Source organism: Balaenoptera musculus, chromosome 17 (assembly GCF_009873245.2).
Source record: "Balaenoptera musculus isolate JJ_BM4_2016_0621 chromosome 17, mBalMus1.pri.v3, whole genome shotgun sequence".
In the NCBI taxonomy this organism is placed as follows: Eukaryota; Metazoa; Chordata; class Mammalia; order Artiodactyla; family Balaenopteridae; genus Balaenoptera; species Balaenoptera musculus.
The window spans coordinates 65,560,994-65,579,434 of record NC_045801.1 but is presented as its reverse complement, the minus strand read 5'-3'; the positions used below and the strand labels follow the sequence as shown (position 1 = coordinate 65,579,434).

The following is an 18,441-nucleotide window of genomic DNA, read 5'->3' as shown; positions in this document are numbered from 1 at the left end:
AAATGTAAACTCTTCCCAAATACACACAGTAAACACTGATTAACAGATATGGTCATTTTACCTCCAAATATCATTTCCAACACATTCATAGTGAATTTTCATAATAAAACAAATGTAGACAAATATACAACACTTTTAAAATTTATATTCATTTTACTTACATATTATTTTGCTAAACTATAAATAGTATAATTTTAAATGTTTGATTTTACTTAAAAATCAAAATATACCAACAGAAAAGCTTACTTTTAAACTCACCTGTGCCTGTACACAGTGCAGAAGATCTATAAATTTGTAGCCAAATCCAAGAGAAATCTGCAATATAAAGAAACAAATATGAATAAAAAATGCAGAATCCTGTTAGACTCATTAGAGTGGATGTGATTTTTTACAACCAATATACAAATAATACTCATTAATAACATCTCTCCATTAAATTGCATGGTAAATCGAGAAGACGACTTGCTGCCTTACTTCTATTTGTACAAACTAATGTAAGACACATAAGGCTACATTTCAGTGTGAATTATGAGGTGTCTACCCAACAAATTTTGAGTGCCCGCCATAACACTTATTACACTTCCTGGTAGCTGCCTATCTAATCACTAGCACTGAAAGCTGAACAAAAGCAGAGGAGGCCTGAGCTACCCATTTCCACACTGCGCTCCTAGCCCAATGCCCAGCCCACAGTAACACAGTACACAGGAAATGTTTCCTGAATGAATGAATGGATGAATGAATGACAGAACAAGTTAATTAATTAATTAAGTTCACATACTGATCATAATTTGCTGTGATTTATAGTTTGCCTATATGGAATAGAAAGGCTTGAAATTATTGAAATAAAAACCTATGTCATGATTGCTTAAACAAAGACGTGTAAAAGTGAATAATTTATCTCAAAAAAAAAAAATCTTGTGTAAAATGATGTAAACATGATGCTATAGGCAATTCCCTGGCAGTCCAGCGGTTAGGGCTTGCTGCTCTCACTGCCAGGGGCCCGGGTTTGACCACTGGTCAGGGAACTAGGATCCTGCAAGCCACGTGGTACGGCCAGAAAAAAAAAAAAAAAAAAAAAATGATGCTATATACGACAATTTGCATGAGTAAGAGTGGATAAGAAAAGGAAGAACTGAACATTTTCAATAATGAGGGCAACCAAGTTTCATCTGGGTGTGTATCTTTGAGAACAAAGAACTTAGCCATGAAGGACTGTGCAGCACTTTCTCTGATCCACACAAGGATCACCTCCACTGTACCAAAGAAGTTTATTTATTTCCAAGATGCACAGTCAGTAATACGAACACAACCAATATGAGCCTATCATGTTTTATGATGGATTAATGTTTACCACTCTTGTGTATATTATGGACCTAAGAAAAACGACATGACTGCTACGAGTAGTAGTATGTCTTTATTTTAACTATTGTACTACTAGATTTAATCAGCTTCAAGGAATGTTTTTACAACTGCACTTTTTTTCCTTCAGGTGACACCAATCAGTAATAATTCATACTTTGATTCATTATCAGACTTAAAAGAGTATTAACTTTCTGATGCGCCCTTTACTCTTTAGAATAATAAATAGAACCTAATAGTAGAAAAAAGCTAATGTTAATTTAATACCCAAATTGCCATTTTTTCTAGGGCACTAGCAACATCTGATTTCATAAAGGGGAAAGAAATGGGGAAAAAATGCATTTTGGTTTTTGCCAGGACCTGATCAGTCTGGAGACCGTCACAGGTAAAGAAATGCAGCTAGGGTATTAGGCAGAGATGATTCATGAAAAACAAAAGGAAATCTGCATGCAAATAAGAGGTTATCGCAGTAAATAAAACAAATGGATTCTCCTCAAGCGGCAGCCTGTGAGTGGTGAGCAGTAAACTGTTACGTAACAGGGGTCATCAATTCTTTCCAGCGCTGCTGGCCTACTTAAGCCCATTCTAATTCTATACCAACAACTAAAGTGCTCGAGGACATCACACTATGCAACAGTCAAGAGTTAAAACTTGTGATGTGAGTACGAATGATGATGTTAAACAATTATTGCTTGATCTATACCACTCAAAAGGTTTTTATGAATGTGCTAATATAATGAGGAAAAAGTGCTAATGAATCCAAACTAAAGTAAGATACATATAGACATGAAGATAGAAGACGTGAATAATTTCCACAGTATAGTATGATACCTCGGTGTAACATTTTAAACCAGAAGAATTAACAAAATACTTATAAACATAGAATTATAAAATGTTTTCTAAGTCACTAAAGGAAAAAAATAGCTATTTAAAGCAAAAGTACGGGCACTGACAACCTATAATAAATCGACATCCCCCTTCTCATCTACGAGTCCAGATAGCTTTCAGGAAGCTACTTTAGGAGTTTCAAGGGATGGAGAGGGGAAGACTGCCCTGGGCCTTCTGTCACCGGCAGACTGACAGAAGGAAAGACAGGAACCTTGCAAGAAAAGGCAGGGATACACGCATGTCGTCCTTTTCTCTCTTACTACCACTACTATTTCCACTGTATAAACTAAAAAGATAAACCTCCTCTCCATGAAGAAGGCCGCCTGGAGCAGTTGAGAGAACCTAGGGTTAAGATCATCGAACAGGTGAGGTTTCAAAACCTGGCTTTCTCATGTGAATACTGCTGCTGTTAATATTGTTCCATCACTAGCAGCTGCTTAGGTGTGTGACCTAGGAAATGTTATTGTGGACTCAACTATAAAATGAGGATGATGGTGTCCTCTTTGCAGCACCTTGGAAGTATCAAATGAGATAATTACATAAAGCACTTGGTACATGGTAGGCATTACACATAATTATGATTATGACAAGTGTGATCCTGCTAAATGCTGCTAGCTGTGACAGGTAACTCAATAAAGTGACAGGTAATGTCAGGCCTACCCTACCCGAAGTCAAACTGATTTTCCCTGAGATGTCTTAGTAGCGTTATCTGCCCATAACCACCCAGACAGATGTATAAACATGGAGCCTGCTGGGAAAGTTTTGAATGGGGACCACTTTAAGACTACACCAAAAGCTGAAAGATACTACCCGACTTCAGTTCTTACAATAAAGTTGTAAGAATCAAAGCAGTAGGGTACTGGTGTAAGGGTAAACAACGGAAGAGAACAGAGTCCAAAAACAGGCCCACATGTTTATATCAATTCATATTCAACAAAGGTGGTAAAGTAATTCAATGAGGAAAGGGCAGTCTTTTCAATAAATGGTACCAAAAACTGATTATACATATGGGGGAGGGGGAAAGAACCTCAACCTTTACCTTGCACCTTGTACAAAAATTAACACAAAACAGATAGGATGATAGATCTAAAAGTAAGAACTAAAACTACAAAGCTCATGGAAGAAAGCACTTGGAGAAAATTATTGTGGATTAGGCAAAAATATTTTAGGTATGACACCTAGAGGCATAAAGGAAAAAAAAAATTTTTAAGACCATAAAAGAAAAAAACAAAACTGAATTCCTTTAAAATTAAAACTTTTGCCCTTCAAAAGAAATAACAAATGAAAACACAAGCTAACACAACATTGTAAAGCAATTATACTCCAATAAAGACATATTAAAAAAAAAAAACAGAAAAGAAAGCAAAAAAAAAAAAAAAACAAGCCACGGACTGAAAGAATATATTGACAAAATGATTATCTGATAACATACATGTATTTAGAAAATATAAAGAGCTAAATAACTATCTAATAAAGGATGTATATAGAATATATAGAGGACTCTTACAATAATAAAACAGATAATTCAACTTTTTTAAATGAGCAAAATATGTTAAGACATTTTATACATATCATGGGGAATGTACAAAAAAAGTACTGAACACCATTAGTCATCAGGAAAATGGAAATTAAAACCAAAACAAAATACCATAGCCTATCTAATAAAATATCTAAAGTGTTGCCAAGGATATGGAGAAACTAGAACCCTCACAACCCTCATCCTTTGCTGGTGGGAAAGTGCAATGGTACAGCCATTTTGGAAAACAGTTTGGAAGTTTTTCATTATATAACCCAACAATTTCACACCAAGGTGTGTTTTCATTCCTCTTGGGGACAGATGACCATACAAAGAGTTGTACTTGAATGTTCCTATCAGTTAGATCCAGAATAGCCAAAAACTGGAAACGATTCAAAAGTTTATCAACTGGAGAATGAATTTTTCAGAATGTGGTACATTCATACAATGAAATACCACTCAACAATAAAAAGGAATGGATTACTATGTATGTCACAACATGAACGGGTCTCAAAAAACATTTTGCTAAAGAAAGAAGCCAGACACAAAGACAACATACTGCATGATTCCATTTATTTGAAATTTCTAGAAAAAGCAAAACTACAGAGACAGAAAACAGATCCATGGTATTCTGGGTCAGGGAATACAAGTGGGGACTGGACCGAAAATGGACACATTTGGGGCTGACAGAATTATTCTAAAACTGGATTGTGGTGATGCTAAAGAAAGATGTATAAGAAACATGAGACACACAAAACTGTAAGAATTTACTAAAACTCTTCTTTTAACACACTTAAAATGGGTGCATTTTATGGTATGCAAATTATACCTCAATTATTTTAATGGTTAAAATTTTTAAATTATTTTAAAAAATGTACCTCTGTGTCCCTGCTCTTTCTTCCTATGTGATAGCTAACTGTGTGAGCAAAGGGATCTAAGGATTAAAAGTAGATCTAGTAGCAAATGGTGGTGTGAGCATTTGTCAAGTAGAGCATCAACTAGCACAAGTTACACATCATTACTTTGAGGCAAAAAAAAAAAAGAGAGAGGGAGGAATCGGGACTGAACCTACATCACTCATAAAAAGATTGCTGGGGGCTTCCCTGGTGGCACAGTGGTTGAGAATCTGCCTGCCAATGCAGGGGACACAGGTTCGAGCCCTGGTCTGGGAAGATCCCACATGCCGCGGAGCAACTGGGCCCGTGAGCCACAACTACTGAGCCTGCGCGTCTGGAGCCTGTGCTCCGCAACAGGAGAGGCCGCGACAGTGAGAGGCCCGCGCACCGCGATGAAGAGTGGCCCCTACTCGCTGCAACTAGAGAAAGCCCTCGCACAGAAACGAAGACCCAACACAGCCAAAAATAAATTAATTAATTAATTTAAAAAAAAAATTAAAAAAAAAAAAGATTGCTGGCAGTATTAAAGCTACAGGTTGATGATTTCTTTAAAAGCAGGAGAGGGACTTCCCTGGTGGCACAGCGGTTAAGAATCCGCTTGCCAATGCAGGGAACACGGGTTCGAGCCCTGGTCCGGGAAGATGCCACATGCCACGGAGCAACTAATCCCGTGCGCCACAACTACTGAGCCTGCGCTCTAGAGCCCGCGAGCGACAACTACTGAGCCCGCATGCCACAACTACTGAAGCCCGCGTGCCTAGAGCCCATGCTCCACAACAAGAGAAGTCACCACAATGAGAAGCCCACGCACCGCAGTGAAGAGTAGCCCCCGCTCACTGCAACTAGAGAAAGACTGCACCCAGCAACGAAGACCCAACGCAGCCAAAAATAAAAATAAATAAAATAAAAGCAGGAGAGGGTTAGGAAGAGATGTGCTCAATGTTTTATTTTATTTTATTTTATTATTTTTTTAATGAATAGTTATGAACAGAGCCAGAGGAAGGAAAGTAAGCCGGGAAGAAAATGAAGTGACGTCTGTAATACTAGCTAAGAGAGCACTTTCTGACTACTAGGATGAGGAAGGACCACATCTTGCTGTTTTGGTTGAACACAACCACTAATAACAACAATAACTATCATTCATTGAATGCTTATTTCATGAGAGCTCTGGGCAGAGGGCTTGAAACGTGTTACCTAATTTAATTTTCCTAACAACCCTATGAGGCAGGTACTGCCACTATCATCACTATTTTGTAGATTCAGAAACTTAACTGAGACGTGATGTGACGGCAAAGCCTGGATTTGAACACAGAGTCTGACTGCTGAGTTCATGCATGCTCTTACCCACTAGGCTATTACGGAAAGTATGGTAATGTTATCACTGTCGCCAACTTGATTTGAAAAAGATGGCCCAAAATGTGATCAGCCTAAAAACCCCTCCTTGAGTTTCTGGTGTAGTACCAATGAGAGCAGCATATTCCTCACATCACTCACCCCTGGCTGACACTGTTAATGAATCATGACCTTATTTTTTCCTGACTCAAATGTAGCCTCACTGTTTTCTCAAAGTTGTCACTACAGTTAAAGGAAGTCATCAACATCAGTGTTGGTATGCAAATGAAAATATATTTGCCAACTGTAACAACTAACTTGATTTCTGATGGACAACAGAGTGCATGGCACGTGCTGTTGGAAAGAGATGACTAGCCAAAGGGGAGCCATGCAGACACCATACACCATGTTCCAACAGAGGTCCTATTAGTGGTCTTCTTTGTTATTTAGCCAGCATCACCCCAGTCATCAAGCCAGTCACACAGGGTGACAGAAATGAAGAGGACACATGGGGAAAGGAAGAAAAAAGCTAGAAGTACTGATCAAATTACTTGAGATTTTTCAACAGCCCCAGCCAAGCGTATCTGAACATATACCCACCACAAGCGTATACCCAAAATGTATGATTAATACAATAATTTATTTTTCCACTTTTTGCTTAAAAGCACAAAAACTCCCAAACAACTGAACATAAAACATACCCTCCTTAACTCAGCATGTTTCAAATCATATAGCATCAAGAGGAAAGCTATACCTTCAAAACTTAACTATGAGAACTACTTCAGATTACTGAACAGGACATTGTATCTGATATATATAACACATATTTTATATAATATAAAATGTCCTAAAAAGTTTTAATAATGTAAAGAATGTGTACCACACATGCAAGATAAAATTCTTTCCCAATTATTAAGTTAATGGTGCTAAAAATAACATCTAATCTACAGAAGAATAATTTATAAGTTAACTGATTAACTTCTATATATACTTCACACAAGCTTATGTTTTCTTTCTTTGTTTAAAGAGTTCAGACAACGACTCCTAACCAACGAAATTCTTTATACGAGGAATCTAAAACAATAAAACAAACTAGTGAATATAACAAAAAAGACACTCACAGATATAGAGAACAAACTGGTGGTTACCAAGGGGGAGGAGGGAAGGGGAGAAGGCGCAAGATAGGCGTAAGGGACTTGGGCATATATCCAGAGAAAAACATGGTTTGAAAGGATACATGCACCCCAATGTTCATTGCAGCACTGTTTACAATAGCCAAGACATGGGAGCAACCTAAATGTCCATTGACAGATGAATGGATAAAGAAGATGTGGTACATATATACAATGGAATATTACTCAGCCACTAAAAATAGTGAAATAATGCCATTTGCAGCAACATGAATGGACCTGGAGATTATCATACAAAGTGAAGTAACTCAGACAGACAAAGACAAATATGACATCGCTTATATGCAGAATCTTAAAAAAAATGATACAAATGAACTTATTTACAAAACAGAAACAGACTCACAAACTTAGAGAATGAACTTATGGTTACCAGGAGGAAGGAGGGGGAGGAGGGATAGATTGGGAGTTTGTGATTGACATATACACACTGCTATATTTAAAATAAAATGCCTGGGACTTCCCTGGTGGTACAGTGGTTAAGAATCTGCCTGCCCATGCAAGGGACACGGGTTCGATCCCTGGTCCGGGAAGATCCCACATGCTGCGGAGCAACTAAAACTGTGAGCCACAACTACTGAGCCTGCGCTCTAGAGCCTGTGAGCCACAACTACTGAGCCCGCACACCGCAACTACTGAGCCTGTGTGCCACGACTACTGAAGCCTGCATGCTCTAGGGCAGGCGTGCTGCAACTACTGAGCCCGTGTGCTGCAACTACTGAAGCCCGCTCACCTAGAGCCCATGCTCCACAACAAGAGAAGCCACCGCAGTGAGAAGCCCACGCACCGCAACGAAGAGTAGCCCCTACTCGCCGCAATTAGAGAAAGCCTGTGCGCAGCAGTGAAGACCCAATGCAGCCAAAAATTTTAAAAATTAAAAAAATAAATAGATAAATAAAATAAAAAATAATACTTTAAAAAAATAAATTAAAACAATAAAATGCTTTTCTATGAAAAAAACAAGGGGGGGTAAGGGATTCAGAAGTATGAACTACTTACATATAAAATAAATAAGGATATACTGTACAGCACAGGGAATATAGCCAATATTTTACAATAACTATAAGTGGAGTATAATCTTTAAATATTGTGAATCACTGTTATACACATGAAACTTAATACTGTAAATCAACTATACCTCAATTTTAAGTGTAGAGATTTAATTTATAACTTCATAACTTTTCATCCATACTAAATATAAAAAATTCATAAGCCATAATTAAAATAAGATATATAGAAAAGGATATATCGTCTATTTAAAAACTAAGCTACAGGTAGGTCGACATACACAGTTGATATGTATGATATAATGACAACATCAATTTCACACATCTCATACAACCATTCCTTTCAATTTTGTCTCTCACCGACTATGATCAGAGCCAATATAGTAATGCAGCATCATAAAACAGTAACTCTCCAAAGAGTAATAAAAACAGTGACTCTCCAAAGAGTAATCTTCTTGCACCGAGAAAGACCTAGAAGAAAAATTCACCTCACATGTAGTTGAATATACATGGCTCCAATATACATGGGAGAGGACTAAAGATACTAAATTTGAAGTCACTGACCTGAAAACAGCATTTAAATCCATAGATATGGTTTAAAGGACAAAGAGCTGGGAATCTGGAATTTAGACACCCTAAGGAACTCCTCCTCTTAAAAATTATGTAGGAAAGGAATTAGCGGAGGAGCATGAGAAGAAATTACCTAAGAGACAGGAGGGAGAGCAGCACAGAATCTGAGAGAGAGAGTTCCCAGAAGGAGAGAGGGGACAGCACTGTTCAATACTCAGCAGTGAGAACTGCACAGCTTCTACTCGGGTTCGCAAGCAGAAATTGCCCATGACCTTCCTAAGGAGAGTTTCATCAGAATGATAAAGACGTAAAGCAGACTGGAGAAAGTTAGAGTGTCGACAAGTGAATAGGAAATAAGGATTTGGACACAGTGTGTGCAAATGATCACTGTCATGATGACCTTATGCTAAAATTTCTCTTCCCCTCTAGGCTGTGGGCATCTTGAGGGCAAGGGGTAAGGTTTCCTCCACCTCTGATTAAGAAGATAACCTGAGGCTGGACTAGTGACTTTTAAACAACTCTCCTGCAGAAGTCCTGGGTCTTTAATTAGGGTGCTCAGCCCCCAAATTCACACAATAATAATCTTGAATAGAATTAGAGGGGAGAAAAGACACAATAATGTATTGGGCAGGAATTAATCTTCCTTAAACAAAAATAAAAGGCTCCGGGATGACTCCCACCAAGACTAGAACATGCCAACCAGTCCCCCAAAAATAAAAGGCTCCCAAAAACTATGAGTAGAATTTTAACTGTTTTTCTCCCAATAGCGTAGATCATTTTGCCTTGAATGTTCCCTATCGTTCTCCGTGAAACAAGAACAGGTACTGAAGCCTACTGTATACACCAGAATAGTAGAAGATTCCCACAGATTATCAATTTATTTTTTACAATAAACCAGCTTGAGAGGAAACATCTACTTCCTTAATAAAATAAAATATATACCCTGCAAATATTAACAACAGAGAAAAAAAAAATCTACTCCGGGGGAGGGAATAAGACTGTGAACTCCTCTCAGAAACTCACCTTCTCCTTGGATTTTCCCGCTAACTGATGATGCAAGGACTACTCTGACTGCTACAAAATGAGCCGAGAAGCTTCTCCTCATATCCCCAAGTACAACACAGACAAGGTGGTATAATAATTACCTCAGGATCGCAGGGTAACAAAAAGAAGTGAATCAGAAGTAACATTAAAACTATATGATCTGTCTATAGTTTAACCCCCAATACCCAGCAGTACCCTCAAAAACCACGTCACAGGGACCAGCACAAACCTTCTGTCCACCAAAGCCCGTCTTTTGAGTTTGTTCCCTGAGAACCAGCCTCTCCCCAAAATGACTGTCACTGTCAATTCCCACCAGGTCCAGGGAGGCCATGCCTTTCAACACTGTAGGACCACATTAAGATAATCATCATTTCAACATAATGAAGGGAATATTCTTTAACACAAAACCAAAAAACCATACTCAGTATGAAGGAGGGTAGGAGAATGTCTTCTTTAAAAGGAAGGTGTTATATAATACCCATTTTATAGACAAGAAGTGGTAAGGCAACTTGTCTAAAATCAAAGAATGTGTGACAGGGCTGGATGTCAAACCAGTGGCACCTGCCTCCAGGCCCTACGTTCCTATCCCTCTGACTAGGCAGCTCTAATCCACGAAAGACAAAAAAAAGTAGCAAAAGCACCAAAACAATGGTATTTTTCTTTCAAACTGAAAACAGCTCACGTGTGTGTAATACGTGTTTACAGCTATAATTTTATATCACAGATATGTTTTTCCCCTTTGAGTAAAATTCCAATTTTATGTGACATAATTAAGTGTAGCGATATTTTACAGAGTTCTAGAAGGAATATGGTATTCCAAAAATGAGCGCTAGACTACTAGGAGAAAAGCACTGCAACTTAGAGCAAAAGGGGCAGCTTATCCTTGGAGTACAGTTAGTATTTGTCTCTCTGTCTGTATGATTTCAGAGTCAATCCATGGTTCCAACAGTCACTCAGAAGAAATATTATCAAAAAAGATACTTCATCAGAAATTTGATTCATTGTGTGGGCCGATAAAGAGTTTCCCATTTTGTTAAAAAACTTAAAATGTAATTTTTCATTTTGCTATGTGTCTGGGTTTTGACAAAAACATTGAGGAACAAATGGAGAAAACTGGATCCTGTGGCAATAGCACAATTTTGCCTCAAAATTTAGGTCTGGAAGAAGCTTGGAAACAATCTATTGTAATTACTCAGTTTTACAGACGGAAAACTGAGGTTCAAAGAGATTAGTGCCTCTCCTGACAATGACAGTACTCCCTTTGACTAATGGAATTTCTATGAACCCAGAAACAAATATTATCCTAAAAATGCTGGCCTTGCCACCGTGTCTGAACTGTGTGCTGTGGAAATCATCATCAAATGTGTGTCCGCCTTTCCACCAAAGAAGGGCATTATGTACCCAAAAAGGTATGGGAGAAGCCTGTTAATTAGTTATGAATCTAGAATTTTCAGATAAAATATCTAACAACACAAAATACACATAAAACGTGAAAGATCTGGAGAGGAGCGGCCTAACGTGCTAAACACAGAACAACAAGGAGAGCCACCTTGTGTTAAACATCAGGTGTCAGCGACTCTGATACAAATTTTACAAGCATTATTTTTAATATTTTCCATAAATAGGCATCTATCAATTCCACTCTGCAGAGGAGGAAGGTGAAAGTCAGGGAAGTTAAGTGATTTCCTCAGTTTAAAGCAAGAGGAAGACCTGCTAGTGGCATCTAGGTCTCTCTGAGCGCCAAGACCGCCACTCTTCCTCCGCACACCACCCCCCTGCCGCCCCCGCTGTTTCCATCCTGGTTCCTTCAGCCAGGTTCCACTCCTCTGCATTTCTTGGTTCACCCACTTCCTCATTCTCCCCAGAAGAACAGATCTGATATCAAGAAGGTGCTTTCTAACAGCCAGCTACTATAAAAACAGCCCCAAGCATCAACTCACCCAGTGAATTCACCCAATGAATTGCCCTAAAATGTTTCACTAACAAGATTATTCAATTATTGGCTTGTTGTGCTTATATAAGCAAAGAAAATGGAAGAAATACTATGATGTTGTAGCATAAAAGAGAGTGAAGAAAAAAACTTAAAGGCTAGGACAAATTGAGGACTTTATCTGGCACGAGGAATCGCATTTAAAAAAGAAAATACAACGATTCTAAAAGCTAAGGTGGGAGACAGCTAGGAAAACAGCTATTGTAGCTGAATTTTTCCTCAAACTAGGAGCTCCAAAGACTACGAATGCATATAAATGTCCATGAAGTTTTCTCATGTCGTATTTTCTTTCCGATGACAATCTAAATTATTCAACATAGGGGTCTGCTAATTCATATGGATGACCATTATACAGCTGACAGCTTACTGCCACTTAATTTCAGTACTTGGATTTGTGCTTACAACTGGATTAGAGACTAGTATTATTTTAATGCCTTTGATATCAAGTGTTGAGGGACAAAGTTTTCTATAAGTTCAAGGGAAGAAAAATAAGGGGGGGAGATGTGAAATACTGTCACACAGCCAATAGTAGTATATACTGAACTCAAAGGTACCTGACCTCTGCAGGTTGTAAACAGCAGGCTTGTCACAGCCAGAAAACACTGCATGGTACTGATAATTTAAATCTTATTGATTTGGTAGTTTTATTTACACTTAGTTAGTAAATCTGATTTTGTGTTATAGGTCCTAATGAAACTAAAATCTTCCTGCATTGAAAAGGAATCTAAGTAACATATACTAAAACGGGTGCTTTTCATAAGGGACATTACACCAGTTAATTTTCCCCATTACTTACGTAATAAATATGGCCATAAAATGTAATTTAAAAAATCATTTGTGTACAGCTTTTGTTTTTTAAAAATTCTGACAAATCAAAATAAGGCTCTACCAGTGGTTCCCAAAATGTGTCTCTGCGTGTAGCTTAAAAACAAAGCTTTTCCAGGTTTAAACCTAAGTGGAAAAAAAAATTTAGTGCTTTAATTTTCTATTAAAATTGTTTTGCATAAAACTAAGTTTTATTAAATTTGAGGATTCTCCTTTATTAGATTATAAGCTTATTATTTTGTGGCATTACATTTTCCTTTTATTTTCTTAAAAGGTGGTAGTAGTAGATTTTTTTTTTTTTTTCATGTAATGACTTGACAAAATTCAAAATTTGGCAATCCTATGTCAATTCCCTAGATTTGGGGGAAATTTTTTAATAGTATATGAAACCAAAATCTCTAGGTACCACACTGGCCTACCTATCATGAAATTTTACACACACACACACACACATATACAGATATAGGAATTCCCCTCTGGCACCATGGGGAAAACTCATTTTGAACATGAACTCCCATTCAAGAAGTTCTTGTTTCTACCCAAAGAAACGTAACACTTTTCTGTCTGCCTGCCTGCCTGCCTGCCTGTCTGTCCGTCTGTCTGTCTGTCTGTCTCTCTGGTCTGGGACTAAGGGTACTCAGGCAGTCAAGTCACAACTACAGCATGGAGACAGGAAGAGAAGAGCTATCATCAGGTCCCCAAGTACTTAGAAGTAGACATTTTGCTGAACACCCTAGAATAAACCACAGCCTAATAAGGTTAATAATAATGATGACAAATAGTACGTAAAGAACAGAACTATGGAAGACTCACGATAGCGATAAACTCTTTGATATTCCTCTCACTGAGAAATGAAGTTTAACTGCCTTTCCCTCGAAACTAGAGTCGCCTTAGTGATTGGCTGGACCAACAGACTGCGGCAGAAGGAGTGATATTCTGGGACTGCGGAGCCTTGAAGCTCCAGCCTGGAACACTGGAACCCCCTATCTCACAGTCCTGAGCTGCTAAACATGCCTGACTCCCTTGAAGCCAGCGTGCCGTAAGGAAGCCAAACCTCGCCATGAGGAGAGGTCATCTATAAAAGACAATGAGATGCCCAGCCAGCCGCCTGCTGTTCTCTAGCCCCTAACAGTTTTTCGTCATCCCAGCTGAGACTCCAGGCACCACGGAGCAGAGACAAGCCATCCGGGCTATGCCCTGTCCAAATTCCTAATCCACGCGATGATGAGATGGTAATAATAAGTTGTTATTTTAAGCAACAGATAACCAGAATAAAAGCTAATCCCTTTTTTATAAATACTAATGAAGACTTTAAAGCAAAAATGAAATGTCTCAGGCAGACTAGCTGGAAACTAGAATGGCATCCAACACAAAAGAGGGTTATGATGCATAAAGATAAATATAAATCCATTCATTCATTTATCCAGCAAATATGTATACTACCAAGACCTATAAAACAGGGAAATATACAGGCTCTGGAGATGGTTTAAAAGGAGAAAAAAAAAAGAAGACCTGACTTCAAGGAACTTATAAAGTATTATGTATCTCAGTGTCTTCTTTCATATTTTTTGATGTTTTTCACAAAGATAACATAGTCAACAATTCAGATCAAATCAAAATGCAGACCAAACTCATAAAGTGACCCCGGGTTTGAGTTCTTCTGTGAGAAGGAAGTGAAGATTGAATCAAAATCCCACGAAAGGGCATTTGTAGTTTGTAGTAACGAAACATGCTTCAGTTAACTGTAGTATAATCAAATGTTTAGATTCTCATTTTAGACTATAAATTCAAGGCATGCGTAACTAATCCTTTTTATTTTTTCTTCATAAAGTATCAGGTTAAAGAACCTTTTAAAGATATTATTACAAACAGGCCGAGTAGAACTTTGCTACTTTACTGCAGTCAAGGTTTGGGGAACCCAGAATGAGCAAAGCAAGTAAGGTCCGAAGTGAGCTGCTGTTTTAACAAGATTTATTTCTGTCTAGGTGTGTGGCTACAGTTTAAACAGAAACACTTACTATTCCAGTGACTAAAGTAATTTTAACTGCTTCTTTTATTAAAGCATAGACAATTTAACCTTTCATAATATTATTCTCAGGGTTCTAAAATTATTCACTCTTTTTCTATTTGCAGTATTTCTCTATTCAAATTTCACATGAAGCCGAAAAGAACACAAATAGAGAAAATTCTTCTCTCAGGTGTTTTTAAATACAGGAAAATGTTTGATCTCACACTGTAAAAGAATAAAATGGTAAATAAGTGTGTGCGTGGCCTCTTGGGCAAAAGACCATACATAGCATGTCTTAAAAATCATCAGCACCAAGCACAATGCCTCTGTACAAAGTACTCTGCAAATGTGTGCTGACTGATAAGACATTTATTTCTCACTTATTTTTTAAGTGTGGCCAATAAAAATAAGCAGTGCTACTTTCTGTCTTAGTAAGCACTTGAGGCAAAGAAAAAAGGATAACGTTTTCAAGAGCGGTCATGGAGAAACATATCTTCCCATTTTTTTCTTCCTAACATTAGAGGAGGTATGGTAGTGGGTATGTTAACAAATTCTACATGCTTTAAACGTCAAAATAGTAAAGGTAAGTAATAGTAAACCACTAACCTAACTTATAAACTGCCTTGTGTTTACCTTTTCTCTCATAATTTCGGTTTTAGCACATTACATGGTAATGTGTCAGAATTTCTTTTTTAAAACATGACACAGAAGAATAAAAATTCTCACAGCTAAAAAGTAATTCATTGGGCTTCCCTGGTGGCGCAGTGGTTGAGGGTCTGCCTGCCAATGCAGGGGACACGGGTTCGAGCCCTGGTCTGGGAAGATCCCACGTGCCGCGAAGCAGCTGGGCCCGTGAGCCACAATTACTGAGCCTGCGCGTCTGGAGCCTGTGCTCCGCAACAAGAGAGGCCACGATAGTGAGAGGCCCGCGCACCGCGATGAAGAGTGGTCCCCGCTTGCCACAACTAGGGAGAGCCCTCGCACAGAAACGAAGACCCAACACAGCCATAAATAAATAAATAAACAAATACTTAAAAAAAAAAAAAAGTAATTCATTAATATTTTATCCAATATACTATAAAAGTCAAAACAGAGTACTGAACAAGAACATAATTAGGAACTTAAAAATAATACTAACATTCCATTATAAAAAGTAAAACAATATCTGGGAGGAAGATACACAGCAGGAATATCTGATTTAACAGGTCACTGTTCCCTCTCCTAGACTGGTCTGAAGGCCAGGATTGCCGTGTGGGTGCGTCAGGAGACCTGGCCATCTTCCTGGGTACCCCAGTGAGATTCAAGGCCAATCACTTACCATCCCGAGGCCTCAGTTTCCTCAATGACAAGAAGAGAGAGGGGCACAATTATCTCCAAAGTCTGCTTTAACTCTAACAAAGTCTACCAACCTCAAATAAAGAGCCGTTCCTCTAAACAAATAGCGTTGTCGTTTTTTTTTTTAACATCTTTATTGGAGTATAATTGCTTTACAACGGTGTGTTAGTTTCTGCTTTATAACAAAGTGAATCAGTTATACATACATCCCCATATCTCTTAACGAATAGGGTTTTAAGACACTCCCAACTTCCACTTCCTTAATTAAAGCACAATTATTTCCCTAATCTTACAGATAATCTGCAGATAGATTCCTTTTCCCTTACTTTATCTTTACAACAATTCCCGGAGGTAGCCCGAGTCTGTAAATATTACGTGCATTAAGCAAATGTCAAAAGGGAGTCTAAGTGAGGTTATGTGATTTGATTAAAGTCTCAGCCAAAAAAGGACTAGAAATCAGATCTACCGACTTCTGGCTCAGTGCTCATATTTCCAGAAAAGCTGCTTTTAAATCCACGAGAACTACAAAATAAATTACATACTAGTAAAAAAGGAAGAAAATACGGTGCTACTTTTAAATGGCTAGATTGCTTCTTTAAATCGCAATGTCATGTGTCTTAAATGTCCTTAAGATAACACAAGTTTAGGCCTTTATGTTTCAGAATTATTTTCAAGATTCCTGGAATTGAAAATCCCAGTAGCTTAAACACATAATAAAAATATTACCATATGTCAAAGTTTCCTAAACTGATGTATATTCCTTGACAAAAAGGGGCTCATAGTAAAACAAGTGTTGGAACATTTGTAAACTTAACAACACACATAAGCTTTTTAGTTTAATGTGGCATTTCACAAAGTTGTTGATCGACACACATTTCAGACTTTTTAAAAAATAACAATTGAGATTCTAATGCACTTTTGTTCCAATGAACCCCTCTTGGAAAATACTTCCGTACATTTAAAAAATACAATCACCTGCTAAATAAAACACAAAATTACTATAGTTTATCCTTACTTCCCAAGTAAGGAAACACACATATTTCCCATACATATTTTCATATTTTCTGAAAAAATGAAGTATCTTACAACTTGTTACTTTCAATGTGACAGTGCTGCTTTTTATTTTTTCCTGAAAAGTTGCTAATCTGACATTGTATTTAGAATCAATAGCAACTCAGAATAGAGAACTATGGCAAAAAATCTTCTCATAATCTTAAAATATACTCTCGGTGACACAAATGACCTCATATTAACAGGTTTCCTCCAGCTATCACACTAAATCAAATACCCAGAACTGATGCTTAAAGAATCTGAGGGAAGATCTCAATTCAGATGGAAGTGTATTAGCAAAGACAGGTAATCAGGGGAAAATGTTCATTAGAGAAATAACAGTTGAACCAATCTTAAACCCTTATAGGGATTTGTGTCCAAAATGGGGAGCAAACGTTTACAGTAAAGGTAAGACTAATCACCTTATCACTGATGCCCAGTTCGCCTAACAGCAGCATGAAAGTAACTCTAAGTGCGGGTTTTGCCCTATTTATAAAATAGTAAACTCTGAGGCAAAGGCTAATTAGCTCATCTGAATTTATCTTGCGCTCATGATTTTATGACACTAGATGAGTTTATTTACGTCCCAAAGGAATTCGACATTTCTAACCCTTCCTCCAGACAACTCTGAGTTCCCTAATACAAATTAACCAAACACACTTCCTTTGTACTTCCAACTAATAATGATTAGCACGTCCAAAAATACTTTCAAATGCTTTTAAAAATGTAAGGCAGCTTAGAAACTTGAGCTAAGTTTTTAGTAATGGTATTTTAAAAGTGGTATAACTTACCACTCCAAGCAAAGAGGCATGACTTGTCAATGGTAAGGGTAACATGGGACGCTGAAAAGAGCTATTTTGAAAAAATAAGAGATTGTGGGTTCTAGTCTCAAACCTCACCCTTCCCCTCACATATATGAAACTTAATGCTTACGTAACACACAAATCAAATTTTGGTTTAAAAATGAAAGAAATTATAGCAGAATAAGTTATGTATTTGCTTTTAAAGGTAGATCAAAAAATATTTTTTTTTAGAAATAGAAGCAGTCTGCGGTGTTGCCTAGAAGATTTTAGATATTTCAGTTCTTTCTAATCCTTAAATGTTTACACAAGTCTCCCCATCCCCTCTCTCTTGTATCTATTTTAGAATTTAGACGGTCATTCTGTTAACCAGGCCAAAAACAGTTCTCAGATACAGAGTAAATTTCAAAAGCTACTTGCTTGTCCATAAATACATGAACAAGTCATATTTTAAGCACAGAATACCACAAAAAGACTCACAAAAAGGTATTAAAGTATGGTATGTTCACCAACCTATAGTTATCCTGTTTTCCGCTACAGAGTGAATTAAAGCCACCTTTGCACAAGTGAGTTGAGACTTCAAGTGCTCGATTAAGGAGTACTACACATCTAAAACCACTTAAGAAATAATAAC

General features: G+C 37.6%; 1 protein-coding gene across 7 annotated transcripts in view; it reads right to left on the bottom strand.

Annotated features, from left to right (window-relative positions):
- The window catches only part of NCOA2 (nuclear receptor coactivator 2), a 275,210-nt gene that overhangs the window by 170,293 nt on the left and 86,476 nt on the right, over nt 1-18,441 (bottom strand). For all 7 annotated transcript variants that reach the window (XR_005016991.1, XM_036829935.1, XM_036829934.1 and 4 more), the window contains exon 2: nt 259-315. The gene's annotated coding sequence lies outside the window, so the exon portion shown is untranslated. The remainder of the gene's footprint in view (nt 1-258; nt 316-18,441) is intronic.